The following is a 19,854-nucleotide window of genomic DNA, read 5'->3' as shown; positions in this document are numbered from 1 at the left end:
TTACATTATCTATTGAACGTTAATATACCTTGATGCCTGATAATATATACCACATCAATAGCAGAATTAACGATATGATTTTGTCAAGTCATTTTGGTTATCAATTTAATATCCGAAATAGAAATGAACGAAACCATTTTGTTCCAAAAATGTTATGCTTCTCTCAACGGAATTAATTATTGTAAAATATGAAAATTTATTTTGTTAAACACTATGATATCAAATTAAGATTCAGCAATTTTTAAGAAAGACAGCCGATCTAGGTCGATTGATTTGTCACTTGATCAGTTCTTCTCAATATAAATTCTAAACGTTTTGTCACATTTCAGTTACATTATCTATTGAACGTTAATATACTCTATATGATAATCTATATTACATCAATAACATGATAAACGATATGATTTTGTAAGGTAATTTTAATTATCCATTTAATATCCGAAATTGAAAAGAATTATAGCATTTTGCTCCAATAATGTCTCCCAAAGGATTGAATTTTATAAAAATATTAAAATATTTATTATTAAAAATTGTGAGATATCCAATTAAAGTTTCAGTGTAATGTAAAAAAGACAGCCAATATGTTGTCTAATGTGATATCACATATCCATTGGTAATCATAGTTGTCTAATGGAAACCTGATAAAAATAGCTTTGCATTTAATGCATGGAATAGACTGATGTATCTCTTTAAGCTACTTGTAAAGTGAATGCAAAGGAATACCCATCTAAGATTTTCTTATACAATGGACATTAATTACAATTTAATTATTGTGTTATGTGCATTTCTCGTGAAATCCAACTATTAATAAAGAATGGATAATTGATCAGATCATTCTTCTTATTCTATCGCCTCTACGAATTAATCGCATTGAAGCACTAATTTCTATCCGATATATAGTAATGAATACTCATGTGTTGTTTCTAGATCAAACTATCAAAATACATTTAAAAGTAAACTGTGAGATATCAAATAAAGGTTCCAGCAGTTTTTAAGAAAGACTGGAAATATAGGGTTTATTGCAATTCAAAAGAAATACATTTCCATTCGTAATTGAAGTTGTCTAACGAAACCTCGATAAGACTGCTTGATCTCTTTCATCGTCTTGTATATAAAATGCAAAATGATACCCATCTATGATTTTTATTGACAATCAACAATAGTTACAATTCAATTCCATTGGTCTGTTCATTTTTCGTGAAATCAAAATATTGATAAAGAATGCATAATCGATCAGATAAGTTATTTTATTCTATTACCTGTAGATAATTTTATCCTTGAAGTATTTATTGCTATTTGAGATATACTTCTGATTATTTGTTTCCAGATAAAACCACAGCGGAATGGTAATAAAAAGTGAAACAAAATGAATAAATAGGTTAGGAATATATTATTGACAACGAGTATATCAATAGTATATATACATTTGTATTGGTGTAATTATTTATACCTACTGTTAATATATAGGGAGCTGGAGGGTATAGACATGTTGCCTGTTGCCCCATTCCCATCTGCTATAATATTTGACAATAAAATATTCTGAAATGAGATATTCTTCGAACTTGTTATCACATAAAACCATGGAACATGGATATAACACAATGATTACTTTATCATTAAAGACCTATACCAATGTTAAACATACTTACTTTTCAATTTTTCAAATTCACTCTGTTCAGTCTCCATTTTTAGGTTTTGATTTTCTTCCTAATTCACTGTAAGCGTAAAAGTCTGGATCATAGTTCGATTATTATTATTTAACTTTCAATATATTTATTTCTGAGTACAACTACTGTGTCTTTGTTAGAACTGATTTGCTACTAAATTAAGTACTGGATGTCAATATACTTAATGTCTACGTTTTATTCATGCTTGGTATTAGTAGTAAGTTAGACTTTATTGTCAATACGATGCAAACAGTAACATCGTTCCTACCGCTATGTTTACGTTGAACATTACCCACATTGAACATTTTAATCATGAGGTCATTGTGACGTCAATTTTATAAAACGGCATAAATGTAAAATTATATTTTTGACTGTTAGTTGATGAGTGTTTGTTGATGTATCGGAATCAAAATGTGGTAGCAAAGTAAAGTTGGACAGTTATTCGTTATTCGTAATTCGAATAACGAATAACTGTCTAACTTTACTTCTGGCCGGGTAAAATAAAGTTAGACAGTTATTCGTTATTCAAATGTGGCGATAAACATTCATTTCATAATAAAATTGCATAACGATATGAAAGTAAAAAAATGGATAATTCAGTATGACCTTTTTTATTGAAATTTGATTTTAACTCCTTGTCTTAAAATCACAATATGTTGCTGTTCACATTACTGTTATTGGAATAATTGGAACTTTAAAATTCCCATGACCTCTATTTCAAAAAACACACAGTTACAGCTTGATATAGGTAATTGCCGTTTTTGCATGGGTTACATTCACTCTTGTCATTACTTACAGATTACTGTATGGTATGTCCATTTACTTCAAGTTCCATTAATTGTCATTTCGTTGCTTGATATTGGTATTTACCCCATATATACAGTTTAACTGATGTCAGTATTTATCTAAAATATTTGTATAATATTCAATAAACGTAATACACGTATAACTTACGAAAAGTGACAGTTACGCAACGTTTCAGTAAATGAGGCGACAATTATAATTAAACTGCAAAAATGACAATTATCTCCAGCTATAAACAACCTCATAAAGAAAAAAACTATTCTTAATCACGCATTTGATATTCAAATGTAGGCTTGCAGTGAGTTCGAAAAAAGAAATTGATTCTTTAATTGAATGTTAAACTTGTTAACACTAATATAACATTAGAAATGTTAGTAAAACATACACATGTTGAGAAATGCACGTCACTAAATCATTACGAATACACACCTCTACATGTAGTTGGAAGTTACAATACGACACCCTTGTTCACCATCCCAGGCTACCATAACTCAACCATGGTGTCGGATCTGAAAAATATAAGAATGTACATAGTATTACGCAATTGTACAAATTGTGTTGATAAGATGATATACATAAAAACGAAGACAAACAATTTACCATATGTCTCCTTTTTCTTCACTTGTTTGTTTAAACTAAGAAAGTGTTTTCTTTGACTATATATAAGTTCACAGTAAGTGATAAACACCAGATGTATGCTTGTCCTGGGAATTTTTTTAAGTCAACATGACACAAAACTACCCTGTAAAAACTAACACAAAAATGTATTGGCAATTAAAACTGCATCAATATCAAAATAACCTTACATTAAACCAGTCTGGAATGCAAGACCTGTGAAACAACTAATTACGTAAGCCATGGATCCGTGTAACATATCTTTACATGCAGAATGCAGGCAAACACAAAATAATAGCATCGCTCTTTCTTCAAAGAACAGTCAAATTACATAATAAGGGCTCATCCCAAAGTAACAAACTAACACGCTTACATCCGTCACGGTGATTAAAGTCAAATGATATTGATTTGGTCAGTGAAACTGCTTTAAATTAGTAAGTTTCGCTGAACAAGACCATTTAATATCGGTCACATGTTTCCGAGATTTAATCTACGTAGTTCTCAATTTGGTTCTTACTTTTTCTAGCTCCACTGTGCTAATATTCTGTGTTCTATTATAACTCAACACACCTTAACTTGCATCAATAGATTCGGCTTTTCCCTTCGAGCCCCATCGGATGCGAGATAGAGACAACGTCATTAGATAACAGTAAACACAATGTTTGGTATAGCGTGCTTCTGAACAAATCATTGATGGTGATGTTAACGAAGTTTACAATGAAGGAGAAAACTCTGCGACAGACTAATACTTACTTTTACACACTTCGATGTACAAATACTTCAGTCGGAGTTTGTGTGTTAAGGGAAAACTGTAATTTTATTACCTAGCATATTAATTTATTTAAAAGATTAAGGCAATTCATTTAAAAAACAATTTTGAAGCCGTTCATTCCAGTATGGTACATGATCGATATCATGTTTCTTGGCCTCTTAGTTAATATAGGAAATCGTTAGCCTACTTTAACTATGTTATATTGATTAACGGTCGAGATTTTTCACTTGCACAAACTTTCAAATCATTCATTCATATATGCTACATCGGGTCTCATGTCCTATAATTATTGACAAGAAGTTTTTAGATAATTAAGCCTATTTCATCCCCTTGACCTTGAATTAAGATCAATTCATTCATTTGAACAATCTTGGTAACTCTTCATTTCGGAAAATCACGAACTTGTATTAACTGTGAAGTCACCAATACAAGTATTCCAATATATAAAAAAGCAATAACAAAGATACCGATGTTATGGAATTTACGTGAAAGATGCCTGATAAAGTATCCATATTAATATACCATAAAAATATCAGGTTATTATATTCAGCCGTATCATTGCTACGCCACATATTTCCATTCATTTTACACTAAAATAAGTGTACAACATTGAGTCCGAGAGGTTGAATCAAACTTATGAATGTCTGTTGGATACTAATTATAAAATAGTAAATATGGGACAACGATATAATTCTTACTGTGTAGACAGAAACTAGTGTCATATTTTCAATATCTGTCTCTTTATAAAGACACAAAAACCTATACTTACCTTACGGACGCACATATCTGTCTTGATGTTATCAATTCATCAACATATCAAATACCTACAAGCAATGGCAGATAATTCACTTATACAATAAGCAAATATAAAATACTAAACAAAATTAGAAGACTAGAATAGACTTCAAAAGTTTAAGAACGCCCGATAAAACGTATGTGCACAGAGGCTATAACGAATTATTACAAGTTAAAGATAATATCTATAAAAACATGAAGTGATGAGAGAATACTCCAATAAGTATACATTAATCTAATAGATACAAATAGTATTTGAAATTAAAAATAGCTTCCAATACATGATTAATTTTAACAATTTGTACTCTGCGTTACCACACTTACGATATGTTAAGCATTTTATGAGATATGAATTAGCGTGTAAATAATGTAGGCAGTGTTAGCGTACCTTCTAGAGCACATGCAATTTGGATAGGAAGACTTTGGTACTGTGTCCGATACAGTCATCAACTGTTCATGACTTGGATCCTACAAAGATATAAATATGGATATAGATTATATACATGTATAACATATGGTATGTATGTCGATGTTGTATCTCAACTGTTGTTATATTATTCCTTGTGAGAAGATATACATTGTAGCAAACTCTCGTCGTTTTCTGTGAACAAATATGAATTAAGTATCGCGCCTTATGTTTAAAACAAAGGCAGATAACTTTATAATATGCAAATACAAAGTATTAAACAAAAGGAGAAAAAAACTATCGAGGAACAAACTTTGATACGTGTATGTTGCATGCATACATACCTACTAGAAAAGACTTATTAGAGCATTTGATATTCGATTTAACATATAAGACAGACACTACAATTCATTACATGTACCATGATTTATAGATATTTTTCTATAATCCTGTGAAGAATTTTCCATAAATAGCAAAAAGGATACAACCATCATCTGCTAAATGACATTAATTGCAATTTGATTATCCAGTGCTTTGAGTTGACCACATTTTTCTTGATTATTTTAAAAGAGGTCGATTCGCGTGAATATAGTGTAAGCAGTGTGTACTTACCTTCTAGAACACGTGTTATTGGGATAAAAAGACGATGGGGCAGTGTCAATCACAATCACCAACTGTCCATGACTTGAATCCTACAAAGATATAAATATGAATATAGAACATATACATGCACATGGATTACATTTCATTTTTACATGTCAACTGGATTAAACAACAGGCAAAGCCTATATAAATTCTCTCCAATACTGACAAAAGTGAGAAGAAAAATTAGACATAAATATGAAATGAAAAATAATGCGAAACTTTCATAACACGAGTTAGGGGACAAAGCTCATATGGAAATACCTCACAAACCTGATACACACTATACATTCACACCAACATGTACAGCAAAAGTTAGATAATAATAATACCTAAATATTTAACATATTTAGTCACTGGCAGGCTTGAACTAAAAGTCCGTGTGGAATTATTGCACTGGTCACTGCTAGCAGCAACTATTAAAAAGATCAATTATTATCAAGAACCTATAAGAAATATATTTTATTTACAATTTAAGGATACTATTGAATGTACAGGTGCTGTCAATAGTGATGCTCAACCTGATTCTTATATAAATTGATATGATATAAAAATGTTTCATCATTTATTATTTTTTCTTCCTGGCTTTAAGTCATATATAACTTAAAACAGCAAGTTTTCCAAATAAAGCATGGATTACATATGGTAAGTATAGCGATGTTGAATATCAAACGATTTAATTAATGCAAATTGGAGTGTTCATCATGGCAATAAAATATGGGCAATGTCCATAACTGTGATTTTGTACATTGCGAAATAATCGTCTCTGCATTATACGTACTGTAAGGTGCAGAGACCGGACAAAATACTTGAACATGCTATATTTTTTATATATATTCCACAAAATTTGACAAATTTTCAACCAATGATCATACCTCGTTGCAGAATCATAGCTTTATGCATCGTGATGAGAGGAAATAGTTAATCAAAATTCCCCCTTAGTCAATATGATTGTTTATACTAAATATTAATTGAAGAGAGATTATTTAACGATAACAATATAATACAATACAATATAATTGAAATTTAACACGCAGTTAGTATATGTTATTAGAAATATTTCTTAAAAACAAAGTATCGTCCCATTCTACTCTATTCAGGGAAATGGGTAAAATCATCAGTTTAAATATAAGCCCATGAAACAATTTGATATTCATTAATCAAAAAGGCCATATTCTCATGACTTTTTTGTCAAAACCTATAACAACCAATCTTCTAAAAAGATATCTCACTTCTTCTTGTGTTTCAAAATTATGAACTTTTTCACAGTTTATTCAAATTAACACCAAATGAGCATTTCGTGGATCTGGATAATATCACTACTAGTAGAAATCTCAAATAAAATGCAAATGTTCTTTCAGAATATCATACATAGATGATAACTTGATGCATACTTAATTAATATGATTTCTTAATAGTTATACTGAGATACCTATGGCTAAACCAATAGCACACACAATTCTGACTTTACAACAGTCCAAATCAGAACAGTACTGTAGTGCGTTCATGATATTTTTGCTATATTAATAATAGGATAGATCCACATTAACTTTACTAAGAATAGTATATTGTACATAACATGATCTTGCAATAATAGTTATTTCTGTTGTTTTTTGTAACAGAGAGAAAAGTTAATGTTGGTCCATTAATCAAATTTACCTGTATCACCACAAATATATTATATTGCAATTAGTTAGAACTAAAACCCTACACTGACTGGGCTATATCGATCATGATAGCACCTTCTAGAATATCTTTAAAGTCAGCGGCCATTTGACTGAATTTGGTGTTTTATACAAATCATATTTAGACAAATGCATTGTTGTTGGGTAAATGGTTTTGCTAACGGTATTTTCCTCATTAAGCCATGGTCGGAATATAGTATTCATTTCAATGTTATAGCTTTTGTCACATCTTGTCTCCCTTCCCCTAAACATTTTGTCTAGTACAAAATATTAACATGAGAAACTTTCCTGTGGGCATTTTCAAATTGTGTTTTTATATCCATAGTGTGATTTTAAACCAGAATAATATCCATTTTGTTAAAAGGTGGCAATATTACATTACACTTTGGTAAAATGAAATAAACTTTTTTTCACACAACGATTGCAGCGTTATTCAGATTGGGCATATTAAACCTCCTGAGAGAAGAAAATATTAAAATCCGTACACTACTTCAGATGCCGCCGTTATTTTTAAGCAATGTAACGTACCGGGCGGGGGTCGTTACCAAGATATACTTGGGTCCCTGTTATGAATCACTAACTACACAATTGCATCCAATATATACAAATAATGATGGTTACTACCAGTAACATTATCCAAAGCTCTATGTACAACACATGAAAACAATGACAGAGTACCTCTCTGAACTACAATACACTATCTGAAGGGAGACAACCCCTATACACAATCGGAGCGCAACACACCCAGTGCTGATGAATACGTACACAAAACAAACTACCGGACAGCAGCAACTATACAGTACAACAACTGCCTGTCGCCAAACGTATGCTCCGACACACAACACTGTGTGGTTTCTGATCACTGTGACTAGGGTTCAGAGCATGCTGGTTGCGATCGTGTCGCCAACACTAGCTGTACTGTAACCAGGCCTAATCACGACCTGCCTATGCCGTGAGTATTCACGACTACTAGCTAGTGGTCGTGAGACGATGTATTGAGTAACATGCATCCTACATGAATTGACACCACAATACGGCTGCCTGCCGCCAAAGCTTATGTACAAGACACTGACACATGTACGGATCAAACGTAACTACCGACTACCGTGGTACGACTATCCACCACCGAGCTAAAGCTCGGGCCTGCTGGTTGTTACACCAGCCAAGTACCTCAAGACCTATATGTCATGAGCACTGGGTCACGACTAGTAGTCGTTAGTCGTGATACTATGTCGCGAGCACCTCGCGACCGATAGTCGACGCCACAAACTACGCACTAGCCACAGCTGAGAACTATGCTAGGAATGATCCGCTGGGCATGACACTGATCAAGGCAAGGCTTCTTCAGCCACATCTGTCTCTAAGTGCCGGTACCTACTGGAGAGTGTTACTCGATATTAACCGGTCGACAACCAGAACAAAGAGTGAGAATTTTCTCAGCTCGCCTCCTTTTATAGTGATGGATGTAGGAGCGCCCCTAGCGGCAAACAATGAAACTAAAATCACACCGAGTCATTGAAACGCTTACAAGATATACTACAACACTAAAGCGTCTGCCTAACATTTACAATAATAAAACACATACGTTACACATGTGACAGAGCGGTAAGGCCTACTTTCGCCACATTACCCACGTGCACGCTTCCGAAATATCAAGCGCCCTCGCTTGCAAACCAATATACATCAAAAATCAAACCAACGAGCTATCATACAGTTAAACAGTTTATATATCTCAACACACTACATCTAGCAGCAACCTTTGAAAGACATTATATGTACTACTGTGGCATAAAAAGTTAAAAGCTAACAGAGATCCCGCCGCTGCCACCAACTTTCTGTAACGTGCCGGGGGTTGTTACCAAGATATACTTGGGTCCCTGTTATAAATCACTAACTACAATTTAGCAAGCTGGTTTAAGTAACAGACACGCTTCAAAAGTCAGAAGACAGCTCTTGCTTGGAAATGTGGTTTTACATCGACCAATTACCATAGCAGACAGTACACATACCCATCGTGAAGTACAGTGTAACATTATAAAATCGACATGTAAACCCACATATTGATATAGAGTGTAAGAAATAGGACGTCCGGCATCAGATCCCTTAGTAACCTTGATCGTAAATTTATTGGTGACTCCTCCGTTACCCCCTCCCTACGGAGTACAAGGCTATCAAAACACTGGCCTTTCCCTTCCCAATTAGCTATGCATAAATTAACACTTAAATGCCCCAGGGCCTGGTAAGACAAGCACAAGTTGATAGTGATGACAGCTGGTCTTAAAATATACCGTTACAAAAACGTTTTTTTTCGCAAAAGGAGGAAAGCACAAGAACTTCAAAATAAGGTGGTTTCTTTTAACAACACTAGTAGCGGCTATGACAGTTCATTCTCCTCAATATCAAGTATTCATTTACCATCCAAATATACCCTACTTATTGTCGACATGCCATTTCGTAACAAAAGCACTGGGCGTAAGAAGAGATCAGCAAAAATGTATGCTAGGAAGGTCAGAGAAATGGAAAAATATCAGAAAAATTAAACGAATTGGAAAACAAGTATGCACGTGTCAAAAAACAAAACCAACGATTACAAATGAAGAAAAATATTTCTGGTTCACCTGCAAAGACGCCAAAAAGCGTAACAGAGAAGCAAATATAGCAAGCTGGTTTAAGTAATAGACACGCTTCAAAAGTCAGAAGACAGCTCTTGCTTGGAAATGTAGTTTTACATCAAATCAAAGCTCTGAAGAAAAGTGTAAAACCAAGCCATACCACAATCTTGAGAAGTATCTTAGCGGGGAAGATTTTGAAGAAATATACATGCATAACTGGACTAGGCAAAAGCACAGGGAGCGCAAGAAATCTACTTGGCATATCACATCCAAAATTTCTATGTCTAACAACATTGGAAAGGAAACGAGAAGTCCGAAAGCACAACGAAAAGGTTATCCAATTCATGGAACCTGACGATAATAGCTGAATGATGCCTGGGAAGTCAGGATGCACAGTTGATGGAACAGAGCAAAAAGTTCAAAATAGGATTCTTACAGACTATCTAGATATTTTACATCAGAAATTTGTTATGGAATACCCGGGCATCAAATTATCACTTTCTTCATTTTGTAGAATAAGGCCATCCTACATAGTCAAAACTGCATTCATTTCAAGAAGCTGTTGCCTATGCACCAAACAATAGAACATTGCATTAGTTTCTAAAACTTTAAGGAGAGAAGGTATAACAGTCCCAACAAACCCACAGATGAAGAAGTAAAAGTTGAAGATCTTCAGAGCCAGGTTAATCTTGATAAAATCTTTGTCCTACAATGGAACGGGTTCCATTTGAGGAGAAAGGACGGAAAAAAATTGTTATGAGGATTGCAGGAAACAAACTCATGACTTCCATGCTCATATATACATAGTCAAACCGCAATACGACCAAATCTGTCTACTTGAAGAGAACCTTGATGAAAAGGAAGTGATTGTCCATATGGACTTTGCTGAAAATTACAGTGTCTAATGAAACAGGACACAATTCTTCAACAGTGACTTCGTCATATCATACAAGAAGTCAGAGAAGTAGTTCCTGAAGTAGCAAAGGTGCAATACATTACTGATAGCCCTACATGTCAATACAGAAAAAAAAGATTTTCAAGATGGTGTCAGATCACCATTCCGAATTCGGATGCACTGCAGTATGGAACTGTTCTGAAGCCGGTCATGGCAAGGGTCCATGTGTTGGTCTTGGAGGAACAACAAAGATAAAGGCAGATGAAGCAATGAAATCTGGTAAATGTGCCATTCAGGATGCGAAGAATTTCTTTGCCTGGACACAATCTTCGTCATGCTCTATTAGCAAGGTCAAGTTCTTGTTTGTAGGGAAGGAAGAATGTGAGAAAACAGCACTTGTAATGGCTACAATTTCACCCAGAATTAAAGCTATGAAAGGAACTATGAAAATGCATGCTTTAATAGGTAAAGGAAACGGTCTTATTTTGGCTCGAGAAACCAGCTGTTACTATGATGGGTTCCGAGTTCCGTTTTACATATTTACGGAAATAGATGTTATTTGAAAACGTATCTAATCTAGCTCTATCACAAATTATCAATGACCAAACACAACAGAGAAAATTTGTAATATGTTCAAATTACATAAATTTAATTTTTAAATATCATTTTAAAAAACAAAATCCTTAAACGGAACTCGGACTGGTTAATCGAAAACTAAATTTAAGTCGATTCACCAATATTAATCCATTTAAAAAGCCAACATGCAACATTTCTAATGTGTGCAAAGCACATTGACAACTTTTATATTAAATAACAGATAATTTCCTTAAACGGAACTCGGAACTGGTGACAATGATTATAAGGACGTACAAAATTACAAAATAGGAAAAAATCCATATTTAGTGAGTTTGTCTTCAATATTCGATATGATATCCTGCTCTTATACTGACGTCATCCGTAATCACCAACATTTTTATTCTAGTTCACTAAATTGACGAATGTCTATCAAGAATCCGAATATTTGTGAAATGATTCAAAACGATTAATAACATTCCAACATATGAAGGAACAATCAAGCGTAACTGGTGTAAAATAGTGTAGAACAATTCCTGGATTATGTACGATAATGGCAGTAAATCGCAGGCTACTGTAAACTTTGTTGCTGAAATGGCTATCATCATACAGTGCATTTGATATGAACCCTACAGAAGCATGTCTATGTTTAAATCACAGCTAACCTTACTCATAAATTACGAATTATTTTCCTTGAATACCTGTTCGGAACACAGAAATAATTCAAAAGAAGAAATATAAATTAAATTAAATCAAGGCATGACGATGAAGAATGGTTGTATATAATAAGTGGGTTAACATAACTCACGGCATGACGATCGCACGGATTCAATCTATAGTATTGTGTTCAATAGCGGCGTTGTTGGATTATATTCAGTTTTCATAGACTGATCACAGGATACATTAATCATGCCCATATCCATTTTGGGGAAAATAATACTAAACTGCGATAACCTCTTTATCACAATTAGGTTACTGTCTTTAACAACGTTTCAATCTACATTGTTTATTTCACTATTTAAATAAGGGTTACAATTTGGGCTGTACGTAATCTCCAACGCGCGCATGACTTGAAGTATAACGGCGTACACTAATCTTAGAACTCAATGATATGAGTGCTTACCTGTACAGGTATATCACTGATACAATCAAATGTGTGTGTGCAGATAACGTGATTTTGTTTGCATAACAAGATAGGTGGTCACATTTCTGCAGTAATATATCTCCACTGAAGTAGTTTCGTACTATCAGAGCCCGAGGAAATCAATTGAATAAAACTAAACTCTAAAGGTTTCTAATGTTCCCAACAGCTGTTGTAGAAGGTTACAGTGGTTCGTAGGTGGACTCGATATGAGAAATAACAATTTATTATTTACTTAGGGAGCTAAGTATGCTTCTGTCGTATGGTTGTATTGTTTAGACCTAGAACACGTACTATTGAAATGACATAGTAATCATCATTAAAAGCATGGCTTATTTTTTATCCTCTGATTTAGCATTTGTTATATTGGGTAAAAGTCCATGTTTTTAAGTCAAATAACATTGCAAAATATCTAGAGGTGTTGAATGAATATTGATAAATGCCATTTACCGATATGTGAAAAATATATGCATATAATATGGAGCCGTGGTGGGTGAGTAGTTAAGATGTCCCGACATATTACCACAAGCCCTCCACTGCTGGTATTTGGGTTCGAATCTCATGTGGGGCAGTTGCCGGGTACTTACTGCTGGACGGTTGTTTTCTCCGGATACTCTGGCTTTCCTCCACCAACAAACTTCGCTCGTCTTTACATGACCCTGGCTGTTAATAGGACGTTAAGTTAATAAAACCAAGCAAAACCATATGATCTTATTAATTAAGTGTTCATTATGAGATTGTATAAAACATTTCTTAGATGTAATAATAATTAAAGTTCAGGTTATATTGCACGCATGACGTATATGCAAGATTAGTGCATCACGTTATATAATACCGACGACTTTTGATTGGCTACACACAAGGGTACTATTTACCAAATCGCCATCTGTCTGGGGCACTATCGATATTGGGCGTGACTATATGGCGACGTCGCTATTACATGACGCCATTTTGTGCTGAACATCAATATGGCGGTCAGGTTGTGTTGTACGAAGAAGGAAACATATGTTGATTTTCTGACTGTTCACCAGTTCTATATTGTTCCGGTCAATGTCGTTTATAGAAACACGGATATGCGATAATTTATATATGAAAAATTGCACTTATAATATGACAACATTTGTGTAAAATAAAGATACGGTAGCGTTGCGAGATGCTATTGAAGTGTTCACATTTTTGTATCTTGAAAGAAAAGAAAAGGTGTTATACAAATTATTTTGCATTGAACATATTTTGGCCTGGTTGAAAGAGAAAGTGCCAAGGTATCCCTCGACAATACTACGGCGCAATATTGCTCCCTCCCAACCAGGTAGTCTTTAATACACTTCGTTTATATAGTTTAACGTTCTGTTAACAGCCAGGATCTTGTAAAGACGGGTGAGGTTTTTTGGTGGAGGAAAGCCGGAGTACCCGGAAAAATCAACTACCCCATAAAGGACCCGAACTCGCGACCCAGAGGTGGAGGGCTTGTGGTCATATGTCGAGACATCTAAACAACTCGGCCACCATGGCCCCTCTTTAATACACAGTAAATTACTATATTGTATAAGGTACAGATTGCGTATACACTTAATAACTTCCTGGTATGATACCAATCTCGTATAATAAGACTTTTAGTGCAAATACTAACAAATTAAAATTATCAATATCAAAACTAAATCAATAACATAGATCAGTGAGTTAAAGCCATACATACTTTTCTTCATGGATTCACAGTTAAAATAACTACACCTAGTTCAATGTTGAAACGTCGCCATTGCTCATACCTTCCTGTCCGTAAACACACATCAACGCGCATGCTCGCTATAAGGGACATGTCATATGGTTTATCGGTATTGAAATGTATGTTATCTGCAATATATTTACGTTAATGTAAATTTATGGATAGAAAAAATGTTATACTTTAAAAGTAAGAAAGTGTTCTGGGTATGTAAATGCAAGTGTAATGACAAGGAAAAAATATAAGCAAGTAAGAGAGTGGTTTGTGTGTGTATATTGTGATCTACAGCATGGGGAAGTGTTTTGCATGAATGTAAGGGTATGTATGATTACATATGTGAGAAAGTGTCAATACATATTAGGTAAGTATAATGATTATTGATCACAATTATGTTGTGTATATTACATGTTTTGATGTAAAACATGAATAAAATGTAAATAATAAAAAAAATCTTATGACCAACTTTATAAAATTTTGCAGGTTAAAAGATAAATAGTTGCTGTTTTTTAAACCATCAGAAAAATAGCAGTCAGTGTGCTTGATTGTTTGTCCCATTTTTTTTCTCTATTTTCCTACGATTTCTTAGCGCAGATATATGCCGTAACATTAATATGATGGTCAATACCAACTATGGTTGCGGTTCCAAGAAATTTGCTTTTGAAAAAGTATTTTTTTTTGTGGCCAAAATGAAGGTTGGTTTTCGGTTGCTAGGGTATAGAATCAGTTGCTAGGGGATTAATTTTGATAATTTTCTAAATAAATTGCCTGTAATTGGGCTATCATCCATATGTTAGATATTTTTGTAAATATGGCACCTAATTTCTAACATTTTGCCGTAACATACATGAAATATAGACGAAAACCATGTTTAATCATTTTTTAAAAGTTATGAAAACAGCATAATTTGATTGGTAATTTGACAAAAAATGGATTCCTGACTATGGATTATTATTTTAAAATCTCTTACCATAAATTTATGCCATTACATTGATATGTTGTTCAATACCAATTATGGATGCGTTTCAAAGAAATTTACTTTTGAAAAAAATTTGCTTTTTGTTGTCGAAATGAAGATTGGTTTTCGGTTGCTAGGGTATTTGAACTCAGTTGCTAGGGGGTTTTTGGGCAATCATCCATATGTTATATATAATTTTGTAAATTTGGCACCTAATTTTTAATATTTTGGCGTAATATATATAAAGTATAGGGGGAAATACTACAATCCTTTTAAAAAAAGTTATGAAAACAGCATAATTTGATTTGTAATTTGATAAAAAATGGATGCCTGACTATGGATTTTTATTTTAAGATTTTCAGTGCAGATATATGCCATAACATTAAGTTGATGTTCAATACCAACTATTGTTGCGTTTCCAAAATATTTAATTTTTATTTTTTGTGGTCGAAATGAAGATTGGTTTTCGGTTGCTAGGGTATAAAATCAGTTGCGAGGGTGGTTTAATTTTGATATTTTTCTAAATCAATCGGCTGTTATGGGGCTATTATCCATATGTTAAACATTTTTTTTTACATTTGACACTTAATTTTCAATATTTTGCCGTAATATATGTAAGCATTGGTGTCACTACTTTTGAATTTCATTTGGGTATGAAAGAAACTAGCTGGTATGACCTTTGACCTCAACTCCACCTGACTATTTTCAAACAATTCTCATTATGAACTAACAAAAAAGTCAAGCTTCATCACAAAAAGCACACGGAATTATATAAGCCACCGGACTAACATTTCTTGCGAAATATTTAAACCTTTTTATCTTCACTAAAATGTAAAAAACTAAAAACCATTAGGTTATAATTCCACCCTTAAATGCTTATCATTTTCATCTCAGGGAACCTTAGAAAGATTTAGAAAGCAATTAACTTGATATAGCTGAAATGTTAATCATTTCTTAAAATTCATATATAAAAAATTCTACAAGCAATAGAAATCTAATTTTTTCGACATATTGTCTATATGGAAACTCGATACAAACGAGGCAATTAGTTTTTGAAAATTACAAAAAGTCTTTGATTAACATTGAAACGAGACTTTAACGAGACTGAAACTTCACCAAAGCAGATACTTTATTTTAATGTCCCTGCATATGTCTTTTGTTGGTTGACATGTTTTTTTTTTTCTTAAAGTGCTATGGCCTCCCTCCACTTCCAAAACTTGCTGATTATTTAATATTCCTGGCTATTGTTAGTGTGTAAAACTAATTTTTTTTCTTGGTTTTTCCGCCAATCTCATTGGACGTCGGTACCTCACGTGAATACCTATAAAACAATGATCGACTGATAAAAGTTGATTGAAAAAAGTTTATTGACCGATCTGTCTATGAATAGATATGTATTTCCCGATTCAGTGTATCAAAGCTTCGTCCTCGGTCGATAATTTTTCTTTGGTCAATAAAAACATGCATCGACCTCATCAAAATGCTATAATTGTATAATATATAAAATATAAACTAGTGCTGTATAATCTATATGATATCATAGACAGTCCACTATTCTATAGAATATCTAAATTATCACTCTTTAAAAGTTAAAAATAGATGATTTTTGTCTGATACAAGCTAGGGGCAGATGATGCAGTATTAAAATTTGGCTGAGAAACTCTATCAGCATATAGGATTTAGTTGACACCTTAGTATACTACGTACACTATATCGTTTACTTGCTAATAATCACAATGGTTCGCACCTTCATAATAATCTATTTGTATTCCTTTATACACAAGCAAGTCTATAATTCACTGTACAGTCCTTTCCTTTAATGATAAGAAGATAAAGAGTGAACAATGTCGATAAAATTCATATGATGACTCAATGTGAAACAAAAGTAATATAGTCACTGGTTTTAAATGTCATATAAGAGGAATGCACGTCTGTTAGACATTAATCATTCCTTAGTTCAGGATTGCAATATCGAATGCTTCTCAATCACGAATGAATTGACTCCCTTAATTTGTGTAGCAGTGTTTGAAAGTAACCATTTCAATAAAGTGTTTGAATATTGTCAAATTATAAGCTGGACATGTGTATATATGTACATTCTACTTGTGACAACAAACGGAAGTGTTGTTTGAGAACGTCACTTTGTATCATCATTGAAAGAAGAACTTCAAAACAGGCCTCCTACCAACCCCATCCTGCAACCTTTCATGTGTGAATTTATTGTTGTTTCCATTTAACATATCGCTGTGTTATGTATATATTATTATCATACTTATCATACTAATGATACATCATTTAAAAGTAAATGTCTCCCCAATATAAGTAGGAGTCACCGTAGAGTTTAGTATTTATTTAATGAACATTTGAACCATCAACGCTCGAGGAATGCACCAAGACGCCTTGCCGTATTGTATGCATATATGTAGATAGGTTTTAGTCTTTAGTATGACAAAAATGTCCTTGCACTTGCAAAGTCCAAACAAAGATAAAGCATGGGTGACACGCAGTTAGATAGAGGTTCCCCAACAAGCGACTGTTGATAATCTTTTTATCTATTTTTTTTTATCTTAAAAATTTTAAATAAACTAATACGAGTTACATTTTACAGCAGTTTTTTGTTTACTTTCAGTGTGTATCGGGATATTTTACGCTGTGAACAACCAGTCTCATTTGAAGATTTTTCATACTCAATATCAACACGATATCTCGCTTGCATCATCAAATTGAATTTCGTAAGTTTCAAACCCCAGGTTGTTTGATTTCTCCTTGACGACACCCAACTTACCTGACACTGACACTTTATCGCCAATGTTTACAGCCGGCAAGTCCAAAAACGTGGTCATATTTACATTTGGTGATTGACAGACGATAACAAAAAGAGCACGCGCTATTAAAAGTAGTCCGAGGTTAAATGCCATAGGTCATCCAATCGGAATCGAGAGATATCAGAGACAACCAATGAGAGGCGCTGTAGGTGTTTACACACCATGGTGTTAACATAGTCGATAATCAACTGTTATCGGGTTTAAAACTGTGAAACACGCATAGTCATGGGTTAGGCAAGAGTATCAAAGCGGATAGACGCGTTAGATATACATGGATGTTCGTGTGCTTTCCACCCACAAGACGCTGACAGAACACAGAGTCGGTGACCCTTACATAGACAGAGCATAGCGGTAATTTCATCTGTGTGTAAAGAATACAATACAATAGGATATTACAATGCAAATCAATATCTTGGGTTACAAATCACTCCTGTGATTTATATAAATTGTATCGGGTTAAATTATTATGTAATTAGTGTCCATTGTATTACGACCTACTGTAAACGATATATCCGGAAACGAAATAATCTCAATTGAAATGAACACACTTGATCCACAAGGTATAGGAGTCGGTTTACTGTGAAATTTAACCCCCGAAAATATAACGGCAAAATATGGACAACGCGAATGCACACAATAGTCAGGTAACTATGAACAATGCACTTAATATATACATCTTTTTTTTTCAATATAAAAACGTTATAGACATGATATATAAGGGTCATATAGATCATATATGTATATCTCTATAGAGTAAAAATGGTTTTAAATACAATGTTAAAAGCTTTATGACCAAATTACAGAATATTATATTGCAATTGTTATTATAATTATTTATATTATAATGCAATGGAATGCGATATATTGGGAATATATAAATATTATATTTATTAACACCCATATATATATTTAATGTATTGCAGTAAAAAATGGATAATTTTAAATTATCTTAAAATCTTTTGTGTTTTTCATGTCCTTGTTTCTATTTTGTTGTTTTCTTGTTTGAAATTTATAATTGATAATCATTTTTATACGTCTCCTCTTTATAAATCCAATTTGTTTGTCAATATTTTATAAAATGTTATATGATGGGTGATAATGCCTTATATTAAAGGGATATGCGAAAATCAAATTTGCATGGCCCTTATCAATACACAGCAATACGAATACGTATGCATAGAATTATAGCAAAATATGGTAAATATTTGTGTTTGTTAACTGTCATATATGAATGTTATTGGTGCAAAACGTGTCAGTTGCAATACGTTGATATACGGTAGTTCTCAAATTACCTCATCAAGCACGCAAGCGTTGTCTCCCTTCAATTGTCACCTGTGAAAGTCACCTTACGTTATTGAAAGCATAAACGAATATCCTTCTATCTTAACATCTTTCTTATTAATGCATTTACATCCATTTAGTGATGTTCATACTGTCACAGTTCTCCACAAACACAAAATGAAATATATATATATAACTAAAATAGGTACATTTCTTGTCTCCAATTTCCTATGTGAATGTATGTATCCAGATGAGTATCAGCTAAATCTGACTGACAGTAGGGACGATGTATGATATGTTTAGAGTTATTCCATGTTTTATGTTGCCCATCCTCCCGGGTATTAATAGTCAAAATATCTCTTGATGACAATTAGGTTACTGCCTTCAACAACGTTTCAATCTACATTGTTTATATCACTCTGTAAACTTAATCTCTTACGCGCGCATGACTTGAAGTATAACGACG

General features: G+C 33.3%; 1 long non-coding RNA gene across 2 annotated transcripts; it reads right to left on the bottom strand.

Moving 5' to 3' along the window:
• Nucleotides 1-520: 520 nt before the first annotated feature.
• Nucleotides 521-14,395, bottom strand: LOC138309180 (uncharacterized). Of its 2 annotated transcripts, XR_011206213.1 has the most exons (7): nt 14,304-14,388; nt 13,195-13,270; nt 5,672-5,751; nt 5,042-5,121; nt 4,628-4,682; nt 2,901-2,980; nt 521-1,715 (listed from the first exon to the last, which is right to left on the bottom strand). It is a non-coding gene; the product is annotated as an uncharacterized lncRNA (long non-coding RNA). The 2 variants fall into 2 exon arrangements; XR_011206212.1 differs by lacking the exon at nt 13,195-13,270 and having other exon boundaries at nt 535-1,715; nt 14,304-14,395.
• Nucleotides 14,396-19,854: the final 5,459 nt, after the last annotated feature.

The sequence above is a fragment of the Argopecten irradians genome, chromosome 15, assembly GCF_041381155.1.
Source record: "Argopecten irradians isolate NY chromosome 15, Ai_NY, whole genome shotgun sequence".
Classification (NCBI taxonomy): domain Eukaryota; kingdom Metazoa; phylum Mollusca; class Bivalvia; order Pectinida; family Pectinidae; genus Argopecten; species Argopecten irradians.
Note: the sequence above shows the minus strand (reverse complement) of the source record. Positions and strands in the feature narration are given on the sequence as shown.